The sequence below is a fragment of the Stenella coeruleoalba genome (assembly GCF_951394435.1).
Source record: "Stenella coeruleoalba genome assembly, chromosome: 6".
Taxonomy (NCBI): Eukaryota; Metazoa; Chordata; class Mammalia; order Artiodactyla; family Delphinidae; genus Stenella; species Stenella coeruleoalba.
In genome coordinates this window covers 124,047,473-124,060,973 of record NC_137151.1, presented here as the reverse complement: position 1 = coordinate 124,060,973, position 13,501 = coordinate 124,047,473, and the positions used below count along the sequence as shown (strand labels likewise).

At 48.0% G+C, this 13,501-nt stretch overlaps 1 pseudogene across 1 annotated transcript; it reads right to left on the bottom strand.

Annotated features, from left to right (window-relative positions):
* Positions 1-3,766: 3,766 nt before the first annotated feature.
* LOC307188111 (disks large homolog 3-like) lies at positions 3,767-5,157 on the bottom strand (annotated as a pseudogene). The gene has a single exon. The product of its transcript is annotated as a disks large homolog 3-like (transcript).
* Between the last annotated feature and the right edge of the window lie 8,344 nt (positions 5,158-13,501).

Sequence of the window (13,501 nt, the reverse complement as noted above, 5' to 3'; positions counted from 1 at the left end):
GAGGCTGGGAGTCCCAGGAACTGCCTTTCTAGCAAACTCCCCTGTTATTTTTATTAAGAGAAAGTTTAAGAACCACTGCTTGGCCTTCTCTCAGCCTCCATCCTTAAGGGTCAGCACTGTTTCTACAAGTGGGAAGCAAGCAGAAGGCATCATATCATGAATCAGGCAGTGAGAACCTTTACTGCCTTTGTGTCTTTCTTTTTGCTCGTCTGTCTTTAACACCCAGTGTTCACTCACCTTCCTGTTCACCCATCTTTGTCTGAGTCCAGATCCATTTCTTTCCAGCTCTGGGCACTGGTTAATTTGAATAAATGAGACAAGCACTGTGGACAGGTGAATAGCCATCCTATTTCCCGGCTCTCCTGGGGGACCAGTGTGACGCGAGCAGCCCCCCGAGGCTGAGCCCAGGCGTCACGCCCGAGGGTGACAGTGTTCTTGGCTTGCATTCGGGGTAAGTGATGCTGCTTTTCAGTTTCAAACAGTGATACCAAGTTCCCTTTAGAACAGGAAGTATTACAAAAATAAGTCAATTTAAGGGAAACCATTAAGAAAGTAATAATGCAGAGTCAGCTGAGGAAGGTTACAATCGATGAAAATACTCATTTATTAGCCAGGATTCTCCAGAGACACAGAACCTGTATCCTGTGTGTATACACACACACACACACACACACACACACACACATACACACATTCATTTCACAGCTATTATAAACCAAGAAAAGCAAGCCTAGAGTGACTGTTACGTGAAAAGTGTAATCTTTTAAAATCATAAATCTAATTCTCTCCCTGGTCTGCTCAAAACCTCCACTGTCTCCCGCTTGGAGCTCAGGTAAGGACCAGACTCCCTCGTGTGCACTCTGAGGCTCACCCTTCCTCTGCTACCCTGCTCGCACTAGCGGCCCCTCACTCACCAGGCCCCCAGCGCCTTGGCCCACGTGCCCAGAGCTGGGCTGCCAGGCCTAGTCTATAAAGGACCAGATAATACCCACTTTCGCTTCAGTGGCCCACAGGGTCTCTCTCCTAACTGTTCAACTCTGCCATTGTGGCGCAGAAGCAGCCACAGATAATACATTAGCACATGAGTGAGGCTGTGTTCCAATAAAACTTTATTGACAAAAACAGATGGCCGACCACCTGCTGGGGCTTGCGGACTCCGCTCTCCTGGCTCTGGGCCCCGTGCACACCCCCGCTGCTGGTGTGGCCTCTTTCTTCTGTCTGGCTCATTCGTGCTCTTCCCTTAGCAGTAAATATTCCTTTCCCAGGGAAATTTTCCGAGTCCTCAGGAGAGATTCTGCGTCTTAGAGCAGTTATCCCGATTGTGTGCGTGTGTGGCCGTGTGTGTGACATGATCCAACGTCTGCCTCTCCAGGAGTCCCCAGGGACAGCCTGCTTTGCTCCCTATTCTTTTCCCAGCCTGGTACCTTGAGGAGGCTGAATCGTCCACCGAATTAACAACTAAATGAGTCGCTGCTGAGAAGAATGAGTGAATGCGTAAAAGCTAGGAAAAGCTTGCACCCTTGACCTTACCAAGTCCCAGCAACAAAACTATGAACACATGCTTATTTTTCTCCTTCCCAGCTCCCTCATCCGACAAGGCAGCTGGATCAATGTGACCAGATTTGTGTCCTTTTCTTTTGGGGTGATTTCCCTGGGGAGTGTGTGAACTGTTCTCTGAGTTTACTTCCACTCACCAGCTCTGCAACTTGGGGTGAGTCGTTAGGTGTCTCTGATCTTCTCTTTGCTCGTCTGTGAAAGTGATATAGCCACACTCATCTCACAGGGCTGTCGTGAGGATTAACACAGCGACCTACGGTGCCAGACCACGGCTGTTACTACAAGTACTACTTCCCATGATTTACTACATGGACATTTCCCCTCGATGTGGAAACTCTACAGCAAACAGCGGAAGACCCCAGGAAGCCACCATATATGGTCAGATGACAAAGGCCAATGTGTGAACAAGTATTTTCTCTGGAAAGATTGTAAATATCCTATTTCTCCCTTCTTATTAGCAGCATCAGATCTAATTAAAATGTTTCCCAGGGCTTCCCTGGTGGCACAGTGGTTGAGAATCCACCTGCCAATGCAGGGGACACGGGTTCGAGCCCTGGTCTGGGAGGATCCCACATGCCACGGAGCAACTGGGCCCGTGAGCCACAACTACTGAGCCTGTGCGTCTGGAGCCTGTGCTCCGCAACGAGAGGTCGCGACAGTGAGAGGCCTGCGCACCGCGATGAAGAGTGGCCCCCGCTTGCCACAACTAGAGAAAGCCCTCGCACAGAAACGAAGACCCAACACAGCCTAAATAAATATTTAAAACAAAAAAATGTTTCTCAAGGAACATATTGGGAGAATTTTGTGTAAAATATACTCCTAATGTCAAGCACATCAGTATTTAAAATTTTGAAATCGATCTATATGTCCAGCGTTAGGGGGCAGGGTCAATAGATTATGATGCAAACAGCCAGTGGCCTGTTATCCAGACTTTAGTTTGTTTATGAAACATCTTTAAGATCAGAAAAAAAAATGTTTATATTATAATTTTCAGCAACCAAAAAAGATGAAAAATTACCTATATCGGGATCCCATTTACATCAGGAAAAATGTATTCAAGACGACAAATTGTAATAAAACAAGATATGAACAGTGTCTTCCTCTGGCCAGTGAATTATGGCTGATGTCTGCGTGTGTACCTACGTGTGTTGTGTATATGTCTGTGAATATGTGTGTGTGTTCACTTTTCTGTATTTTCCAAATTTTTTACCCAAAGCAAGTATGACATTGGTGATCAAGGGAGATCAAGAAAGAGAACGTTTGAATACATTAAAAAATATTAGATATAGAATGGAAAAACAGGGCTTCCCTGGTGGCATAGCAGTTAAGAATCCGCCTGCCAAAGCAGGGGACGTGGGTTCGAGCCCTGGTCGGGGAAGACCCCACGTACCGCGGAGCAACTAAGCCCATGCGCCACAACTACTGAACCTGCACTCTAGAGCCCACGAGCCACAGCTACTGAGCCTGTGAGCCACAGCTACTGTGCAGCAATGAAGACCCAACACAGCCAAAAATAAATAATAAATAAATAATTAAATATATAAATTCTCTTTAAAAATAAAAGAACAGAAAAACAAGGTCCTACTGCATAGCACGGGGAACTATATTCAATATCTTGTGATAAACCATAATGGAAAAGAATCTGAAGAAGAATATATACATATGTATAACTGAATCACTTCGCTGTACAGTAGAAACTAACACAACGTTGTGAATCAACTCTACTAAATAAATTTATTATTGTTTTTTATAGCACAACATGGTTTGGGTTTAACAGCAGTTTAAAAATGAACAAAAAGGAACCCTCTCATGCAGACACATCAGGTGGCATAAACCAATCAGCAAGTTAATACGGTGGGAGCACCGTTAGCCATTCTCTCACGTGTGAGTATATATATACATATATGAGAGTGTATAATATATATATATAATAATTTCTATATATTTTATATACATTACATATATATATATATCTATATATAAATAAGATACTTTCTGTTGCCATGACCGCGCTGTCCCAAGCCACGAGGCAGCGCACAGATCGTAGCAAAGCCTGGGAACCTCTCCTCGCGGGGTGCACGGAGCTCGCTTCATAAGCCGCGCAGCTGTCCCGTCTGTCTTTCCATCAGTCCTCCTCTCTTCTCTTCGCTTCTGCTTGGTTTTATGAAAACAATGACTCTGATGGATTTGCACCTGTGCTAGTGCTTGGGCAAGGTCCATGCAGGAATGGGCGCAGTCACAGGATGAGTGAGATGGCGTCATCCCCAAAAATAAACTAAAACAAAACAAAAATTTAAAAAAACAGGACAGGACTAGAAAACTCAATTTTTTGGACATATCTAAAAAAGGGGACAAGAACAGTAGTCATCTGTTCTCCCCATGGGGACAGGAATGAAGAGAGAGGAGGGAAGAGAGACTTGATTTCTTCTGTTCACAATAGAATGGTTGGAGGGGATTCTTCAGAGTTTTTCAGGGGATGGGACCCAAATGTAGTGCCTAGACTGGTCCTCAATGATTTGTTTGATTTTGTTATAAATCTCTTCCAGTGAGTCACCCTGTACAATGGCTGTGAAGTATTCTCCAAACTCCTGCTCCAGTTTCATGGCTTTGTCATAGATTTTATTTGCTTGTTCATATGTCTGCCATCGGTTCATTTCCATAAGCGCTTCAATGGACTTGGGCTTGAAGAAAGTGGCCATGGGATAAAGTTGTGACTGCTGCAGCCTCTTGATAGCATTGCCAGGAACATCTAACATGCAGTGCTTGCCCCTCCCCCAGCTCCCTTCACTGACTGGAGGCTGGTCCCATAGAGATTATCGCTGAATTGGCCTGCCTCGATGAGCTTGTCCTGAATATCCTTCTCCATCTGTTCTCGGGAGACCACAAAGCAGTAGTCTTGCCCATCCACTTCATCATCACGCCGAGGCCAGGTAGTATGTGGGACACAGGATCCAAATTTACGCAGGAACTCCGAAATCAGGTCATCGTCGACTCTGTCCTTCATTGGGCCCAGGATGATGACGGGCCTTGCATAGTGAACTTCTTGCCGTGTCACTGGCTCATATGACAAAATAGCGTCCTCCTGTCCTTTGGAACCTCTTTCGCCGTCACTGGTGCTGGATGTCACTCCCTGTTCCCGTACGCTGCTCTCCTGGGCCATGTTTTCTTTGCTCTTGTAAAATGGAATCTTTCGAGAGAGGCGGAAACTCCTTTTACGTTTCGTTTTGATCGACCTGTTAGACTCAATCATGCCCGTCCTGGCATGAAACTTCACGATTTTCAATGGAGCCCTTTCTTTCTTTTCCACCCTCCTTCTTACTGGGAATCACACCAGTTTGCTCACTTCCTCCATGGGGGGGGGGTCACCAGTCTCGCCTGCCACCAGTCATCATCAGAGGTGTTAATGACATGTAGAATGTCACCATAGGAGAGGCTGAGGCCTTAGCTCGGCAGGCAGCTGTCCCGAGTCCAGTCATAATCAAACAAGGCCCTGACATACAAGGACCTCTTCTCACTCGTTCACAGGGACCCAGACCCAGAGCTCACATTGCTGTTCATCATTTGTTCTCGCGAGTCACGTATCTTCGATTCAAAGCGGCTGTATTCTGGCGCCGGGTCGGAGTCCAGGTCTAGTACTGAGAAAGCTCCAGCTCCGGCCGGCCCCTCTGTCCCGCGTGGGAGACCACGGACACCTAAATCAAATAAACTTTAATAAAAGACAGAAAGAGAAAATGTGTCTGATTTTCACTTATGGCTCCCTGGACAGAAATTATATGAAGAAGCACATCTTCCCAGCCTTTGAAGACTACCTTGGACTGTAAAGGGTTAAAAATTCTGGTGTTAGAACCCCTGCCTAGACCTCCAGGCTGTGAAAGTCCAGCGCCAGCCACTGGCAGACTTCAGAATAGGCTGCCAGGGCAGAGAAGGAACTGGTCCACAGCCCACTGCGGGGTCTCCAAGAGCCAACCTCCAGGGAAGGGGAGGCCATGCACAGGGAACCCTGGACTGCTCTGCTCCTGGGTCCTGTAAAGGGCTGTGGCGGGGATGCCTGCCTACTGCCAAGGGCACGGCCAAGCCCAAGTTTCAGGGCTAGCTGCCGACATTCACCGTTACGATGGCTCTTGCACTCACCGCCTCATTAAACGCTCAAAACTCACCTCGGAGGCCAATGCCGTATTGTCCCCATCTCACAGATGAGGAAACTAACGTTTCAGCAATTAACCAGGAGTTGAATCAAGGCTCTGTCCTCTCTGAAACTCGACGGCTAAGCAGAAGCAAACAGACCCTCTCCTCTTGACCTGAAGCTTACAGTTGGCTTGTCTGCAGACTCCCCTGTACCAACGTTCTCAGTTACTGCCTGGACTTTCTTAATGGGCTGGTCTTTATGTGGGCTCTTTATCAATTCAACAAATATTTGTTGCAAGCCTGCTTTCCCTGTAACACCAGGCTAGGCTGGGAATTGTGGAAGGTGTCCATGTGTCTTAGAGCCCCCGGTCCTTGCACAGAGGGGATGATGGACTGGATGAGAACTGTGTCTTGACTTCATGATTACGTCATGATTCCTATGGGAGCTCATCAAAGTCCAGCAGCCCATGGGGCAGATGCAAGTTCAGGCTCTTTTAGCCACAACTGGCCACAATCCAGCCTAGGCAGACAGGCTCCACTTTGACTCAGGAAGGACCACATCATCCCAGCTGGTGGGGAATCGTTGACAAGTGGGAAGGGAAGCTTCACTGAGATGGAATCTGGCCCGTCTGCAGCAGGATAAAAGGAGCCGGTGAAGGAGGAGGGACTGAGACAGGAGGGGAGATCTGGGGGGAGAGGGGTACCTGACAGAGAAATACCCACGGGGGCAGGCAGGCTCAGTGGTCCTCCCATGCCACCTGCAGCTTCTCCTCTGAGATGTGCTAAACTGGGAAACAGCTGAGCCTGGGGTGCAGGTGCCGTGTCACTGGCAAGCTTCCTCTGTGGGCACTGGCTGCATCCCTCCCACAGATGCTCTCCTCCTCTGCACACCTGCCCCAGGTCCTGGTGGCTGGGAAAGGACCCGGTAATAAGCAGGAAGGGTTAAGCCAGCCCAGCCGAAGGCTGTGGAATAGGCTGTGTGGTTTCCCGTGCTCAGAAACTTAGTACGTTCCCCAGGATTCTCGACTTCACACCACTGCGTTGTTCGGACGCCGTCCCATTCGGTTGCACGTAAGTCGAGTCTCCACACAGGCCAACTGTCCCATTGATGCGGCTGGGCCTGCACCTTCCCCACAGGGCTAGGAAGAGGACCCACCACACCTGGGAAGCGGCTCTGGCTCAGGTCAGCCAGGTCCGGGCTGGAATCCTACCTCAGCCACGGTGGCCTCCGCGACAGTTTCTGTCCCCTTAGTGACAGAGTTCTCACCTGTGAAATGCTACGTAGGGACCAGGGCTGGGCTAGGTGAGCTGAGCCAGGTGCCTGGGGCACAGAATTTAAAGAGCTCCCCACAGGCATGGAGAGCGGGTGCCTCCTTAGATGCTGTGCCTTTCCACTGGGCTCCTACCTTGCCTCAGCCTAGTCCCAGCCCCGCTGTGTCCACTGTGGCATGAGCCCAACCACCTGTGTACCCTCACTTCACGCCCACCAAGCTGGGCTGGAGTCTCTCTCTGGTCCTGGAGGTAATTGCCCAAGACATTGTTTTGCAAATGAAGGCCTCAACCCACTAGTGTAAACTGATGTGAAATCAGTGGAGAGACCCTAGGCCAACATCTAAAAATCTGAAACGGTCTTGACTAGCCTGGAGAGGAATAAAAAAGAATCGAAAATATCAGAATGCATCTTATATGCTTTTTCATAAGACATTTGTTTCAGGTGTGTGCGCTCTGTGTGTGTGTGTGTGTGTGTGTGTTGTGTGTGTGTGTGTGTGTGTGTACTGAGTTGGGATATAAACATTATTCTTTACCACAGCTGAAGACATACCTGCTCCCTCTAACCTGCTTTTCTGCACCTGGCGGGTCCCTATGGCATCCCAGCCCATTCCCAGGCACGCCATGGCTCTCGTTCCCACAGACGGATGCTGTGTCTGGCAGGTCAACATGCAGGGTGTTCTGAGTGCTTTCCTCCCTTGTGGAGGTTCAAGTCCTCAGCTGCCAGCCTCTGGGCGATGACGATGATCTACTGGACCTCACCTCCATGGCTCTTGGCCACGGTCATGGCCACGGCCCAGCCCATGGAGTGGGAGAGTCAGACCTGGAGATGAGACTCAGACCCTGGGCAGCTGGACAGAGGCATGTCACGGTCCAGGTCCCGGTGTGGAACCTTGGAAGATGTGGCTCAGGAGTGACAAGGTGGCACCTTCCTCCCACCCCCACTGCCCTCGAGGAAAGAGGCGAAACGGGCTCAGGAAAACCACCCGCTTCCGCATGCACCTGAAATTATGCTTGAAGTCCTTGCTGGGCAGGATGAAGACACCAAGACACAGAGGACATAATACGTCTCCTGCAGGTAAGATACACACTCACCTGCAGTTGATAGTGAAACACTGTGTATAAAGACACCGTGATGCTGAAGAAAGCAGGGAGAAGGAATTGATGTTTTCTGAGCACTTAATATGCAAGATCATGCCCTGTGATTTCATTTCATCGTCAGAAGAATCTTCCAGTCCGAGTGTTGTTACACCTGCAATTGATGAGATGGAAATTGCCCCACGTTTTTAAGAGTTGGGAACAAGATTCATACATTCACGCACGCCTGACACCCGCCTCCATTTATTCAACCAATAAAGATCAAGCAAATATTATAATCACACGCTCTCTAGGCAAGATACAAAATATTAGAAAATTATATGCCCTCAAGATGTTCACAGTCTAGCGTGGGGAGATGGGTACCTAATATTTAAGTACATTCAAATCATCGATGTCCTTGTGACTCAAAATTGAGTACGCGGGGTGGGGTGGTGCAGAGCAGGGGAGTTCTGCTGGGAGGGGCTGGTTGGGCAGGGAGGGAGGGGGGTGTAGATGGCAGCCCGCATCTTGGTGAGATCAGCTTTGACTGGGGAATCAGGAAATAGGTTCACATTAACCAGGGCATCAGCAGAACAGAATAACCAGAGAGGTGCGGGGCGGGAAGGAGGGTCAGCCCTACAGAAGATGGGGTTGGGGGCAGTAGTGCCACGTGGTCCAGAATCCCTGAGGAAGACGGTGGGCTGGGGGTAGATGAGCGGCAGCTCTCAAATCCATTAGGAAACAGGTCCTTGGTTCTCATCTGCCGGGGTCCACAGGTTGAGGTCGCATTTCCCCTTGTATCCAACTCTGAGGACTAGTCTCATTATCCTTAAGAGCTCAGACTGCAGTAAGGGCTGGAACACAACAGTGGACCCGAGCTCGCTCTGCAAAGCTGGGCGTGTAATGCAAATGTCCATTAGGGTCATTGTCTTTTGAGGACTGTTGAGGCCACTGCTTTGGAATGCATCTCCTTCTTCTGTTTTCCTAGACAAACCTGCATGCACGTGGTATAACCACCGGGAGGTACGTGCATTTCTGGGGTAGGTAAGTGAGGAAGAGGACCCTGAAGCAGGGTGGGTGGCCAGGTGTGGAAAGAGGTCCCGGTCACTCCCAGGGAGCTGGGACAGGCTTCCAGGAAGCAGAGAGACTTCAGGGGCTTTTGTGCTCCTGCACTGCCGAACTGCTCCCGATGCAGCTGGATTTTTATGCTGAAGACCGGTGCACAGAAAACAGAGAGGGCTGCAGGCACTCATTAAAACTTTACATCCTTGGGGGTGTGTGGGGATGTGTGTATGTGTATACATACTTGAGCTGTTGGAAATATAAACATCTTGCATATTTTATTTGTTTTTCTTCCAACTAAGGAAAGGCCTTCCCTTTGGTTTGTAATCTGTAATCCCCTCGGAAACCCAGGGTGTAATCTGATAGAGGAAACTAAAACCCATCAAGGTTTCACGGGATCCTGAGTTGGCTTTCCTTGAGAAATGGCTTCTCCCAAGATTGCTTTCACTGTGAGAATGCGTTTTTACAAGGCCGTGTTGGAACACTGGGTATGACATTTGATTGGGCCTTCCTTTAAAAGGTCAGGTTTGCTTTAATAATGGTACATGTCATTTCGATGCATAATAGGAAACTACTGGCCAGTTGACAGACCTGAGGCAAAATGGATTTTCTTCTTCGGATTCAGACCTTCTGGAAATGGTAACCCAGCAGTGTACATAAATATTGGAATGTGGTAGTAATTATAATGTGTGAATAGGACAGAAAGGTTAATTCTGTTTCATTTTGACACCTGAAGGTGTCCAGTGAAATGTCAGTTAAAAATGTCCATATAAAGCCAGGCTCCTTTCAGCTTCAAGTAAGAAATGCATATCTGATATTAGCCAAAAAGCCAATAAGTGCTTAAAAAAGCCAGATAACTCAAAGCGTATTCTATGATCCATGCTCCAAAGATGGATGTCCGAACAGAAACAGCATGGGACGGTTTGGATCATTCGTGGAGTTCCAGAGGAAGATGACTTGTCTAGGTTATTAAAGTAGATCCGAAGAACAGCCAAACCCCTTGCTATTAAGCAAGAGAACAGGGAACTAGCCCTAGAGTTCAAGTCTATGGCCTGGGCCACAGTCTCAGTTACCAGTGGTTCTGTCTTCCTGGAGCCTGGGTCCCTGTAGCCTGAGTGTGTGTCTGAATCTCTTCTGGCCTTGAAGTTCTCAACAGATGCTCTACCGTGGACCACCCATCCCTGCATGAGCCCAGCACTGTGACAATCCCCTGGAGAGGGTCCCGGGCCTTGATGCCTGCCTTTTTACTCTGTCCTTGCATGCCCTCCCCTCCTCTGCACTCTGAGGCTCCAGCCTACCTCTCACCTCAGTCAACCAAGTCCCTCCCTAGAGCTTTCCAAGGTCCTCTGTGCCTGGAACTTGAACCCAAGCACTCGTGACTTACATTCCAGCAACCGGAACACCTGTTGGCCTGAAAAGTACACGTGGTCCCCAGCTCTGTGGCTTTAAAAGGTGCCCTTCCCGTGTTGCTTATATGTGGAATCTAAATAAAATGGTGCAGATGAACTTATCTACAAGACAGAAATAGACTCACAGACATAGAAAACAAACTTACAGTTACCAAAGGGGGAGGGGGAGGGGGAGGGATAAATTAGGAGTATGGGATGAACAGATACACACCACCATATATAAAATAGACAACCAACAAGGACCTACTGCATAGCACAGGGAACTATACTCAATATCTTGTAATAACCTATAATGCAAAAGAATCTAAAAAAGAATATATATACGTGTGTGTGTGTGTCTATATATATATACACACATATATATATAACGGAATCACTTCGTTGTATACCTGAAACTAACACAACATTGTAAATCAACAATATTTCAATAAAATTTAAAATAAGATAAAATTAAATTAAAAAGATGCCCTTCCCCCGGGACTTTAAAATTCCATGGTCCATAGCCTGCTGTCTGCACAGTGCCTGTCTTGCAGCACAGATCATGAGACTTCAGCCACAAAATCATTCATGATCCCATCAAAGGCATGGAAATTTATACGCTGCTGACAACTCCCGTGTTTTTCTATCCAAATCACACACCGATCTCCCAGCAGGAGTTGCCCCGAGGACAGATGTCCAAGTACAGCCCAGATGGAGGCTGCCCTCTATTTGTCTGTAGGACTCCTGTCAGGCTCCCCAGTCCATCCCTGGGCCCGCCCAGAGTAGCCAGTTTGCCGTAATGATCCGGACACAAGCCAGTGGGACACCACCACCACCAGAGACAAGGGGTAGCACAATCAGTCCACTTCTGTGCGAGAATCGTTTTCAAATTGAAGGGCAGGGCAGCCTAGACTGGGTGGGGAATCCACTGTCTGTTGCTGGGGAAAGTCACAGCCACGCCGTGACACTGCACAAGAGACAGGGACTTTGTAAAAACCTATAATGGAAGAGAATGTAAAAAGAAGATTTCTTAATGATAATAACAAGGACAATGATAACAGCAACCCTTAGTGGACTTGTGGGTGCCCTCCTGGATGTTGCGACTCCAGGGACCCATCCTTAAGATTAAACACACAATAAACTTGGGTTAAAGCAGAAGCGGTACATTTAACACACACACACAACACAAGGAATATATCTGCAACAAATCACCCTAGAGATCTTCTACCAATTATCCCGGGAAGAACACTGATCTACGTGCTTCTCACAGAGAGCAGAATATTTTTGTCCTTTTGTTCTGGTGTGTACAGAGCACCTCAAGGCCAGTCAAAGAGGATGGACCGTCCACCTCTACTTTTCCAGGCAGGTAGCCAGGATGCCTGAGTGTCTCGGGCACCCCAAAGGAGAATTGCAGTTGCTTACATAGCCTTAGAATTTGCTGTGCAATTTGCTGTGCAAATATTTGTATCCCTAGAGAGGCTTGTTAAGGAGGGCAGCTGGGCAGCAGAGGCAGTTCTGCTCTGGCTTTCTTTCCTGAGCAAGCACTGCACAGTTGTCTGACACTTTGAATTGTGTAAACCATAAAATTAACAGTGGCCCCAAAGATCAAAGGCCAAATTGGACATTGCAGAGCAAGTAATAACACCCAGGCCTCATTCCTGGGGTGGCAGATGAATCTTTCCATCTACAAACAGAAACCTGGTTAAATACAGTTCCCCTGAATCCCCAGAAAAGTCGTGCCCCTCTCAAAAAATTTTGGAAAAGTATAAGTAATTATTGCAGGTACTTACTATTCAAAAATCAATCTTCAAGTAACCTAAAAATAGAACTAGATGCACGTATAAAGATCTAAAAATCTTTTTAAATAAAAATTTTACTAATCTTCAATTATAAAATGCCCACACGGATAGCAAGAGTAATAATTTAAAAATTCATGTCACATCCACTATTTGACGTCCAGAACTGCCGGTTCTGAAGGGATGACACAGGATGTGTTTACCTCTGCCAACTTCCAGTACCAATTCTAGATTTTAGGATTGGAATTCACAGCATATGATAAGCAAATACATTATTAAATTAAGCATGGCTTTGGGTGCTCACTGCTAAGGAAAAGCCCAAGTAAATAAAATGAGAAATTATTGCACACTACATAAAACCTTCAACAGACTTTATAAATCTTCGCTCTGCCCCCAGAACACCCATTCATTTCTGTTTCCAGCAACGTGCCGAGGTTTGCACATGTGCACTGGGGAGGGGGCGTGGTGGAGATGAATGGGGGGGGGGACTAGCCCCGGACCCTGTTGCTGGGTTCTCAACACATCAGGGACTTCCCTTTCGTGCCAGAAGCAGATGTGCAGGAAGGATCCAACCTAAGAGGTTACAGGTCATTTCTTCAATTATCCTCCAGCCTCAACTACTCCATTCAGTGGAGTGTGACAGTGTGTCCTAGACCTGGTGGGAGGTGGGGGAGGAAACACAGAGAGAGAGAGAGAGAGAGAGAGAGAGAGACTGGCAGTGAGACACAGCCCCTCCCCTCAAGAAGCTTAACCCTCTATCAGGTGGATAATGCATGTATAAATAAAATAAATAGGGCTTCCCTGGTGGCGCAGTGGTTGAGAGTCCGCCTGCCGGTGCAGGGGACACGGGTTCGTGCCCCGGTCCGGGAGGATCCCACACGCCGCGGAGCGGCTGGGCCCGTGAGCCATGGCCGCTGAGCCTGCGCGTCCGGAGCCTGTACTCCGCAACGGGAGAGGCCACAACAGTGAGAGGCCTGCGTACCGCAAAATAATAATAATAAATAAATAAAGAGAATTTAATAGTAAAGGAAGAGTGAGCATTTCTGGGCCTTCTCTGCCCTCCCAGGGCTGCTCGAAGCATGAACCCATTCCTTCCCGCCCCTGCAAGCCCCGTGGGGTGGATGGGTCTCCCCTTTGTTCTGACTGTTGAAAAGTTAGGAGAGGCTCCTAGGCTGACTTCCAGAAACCTCACAAGTTTCGTCTTGTTTCCCAGTAGCCCAGTTTCCT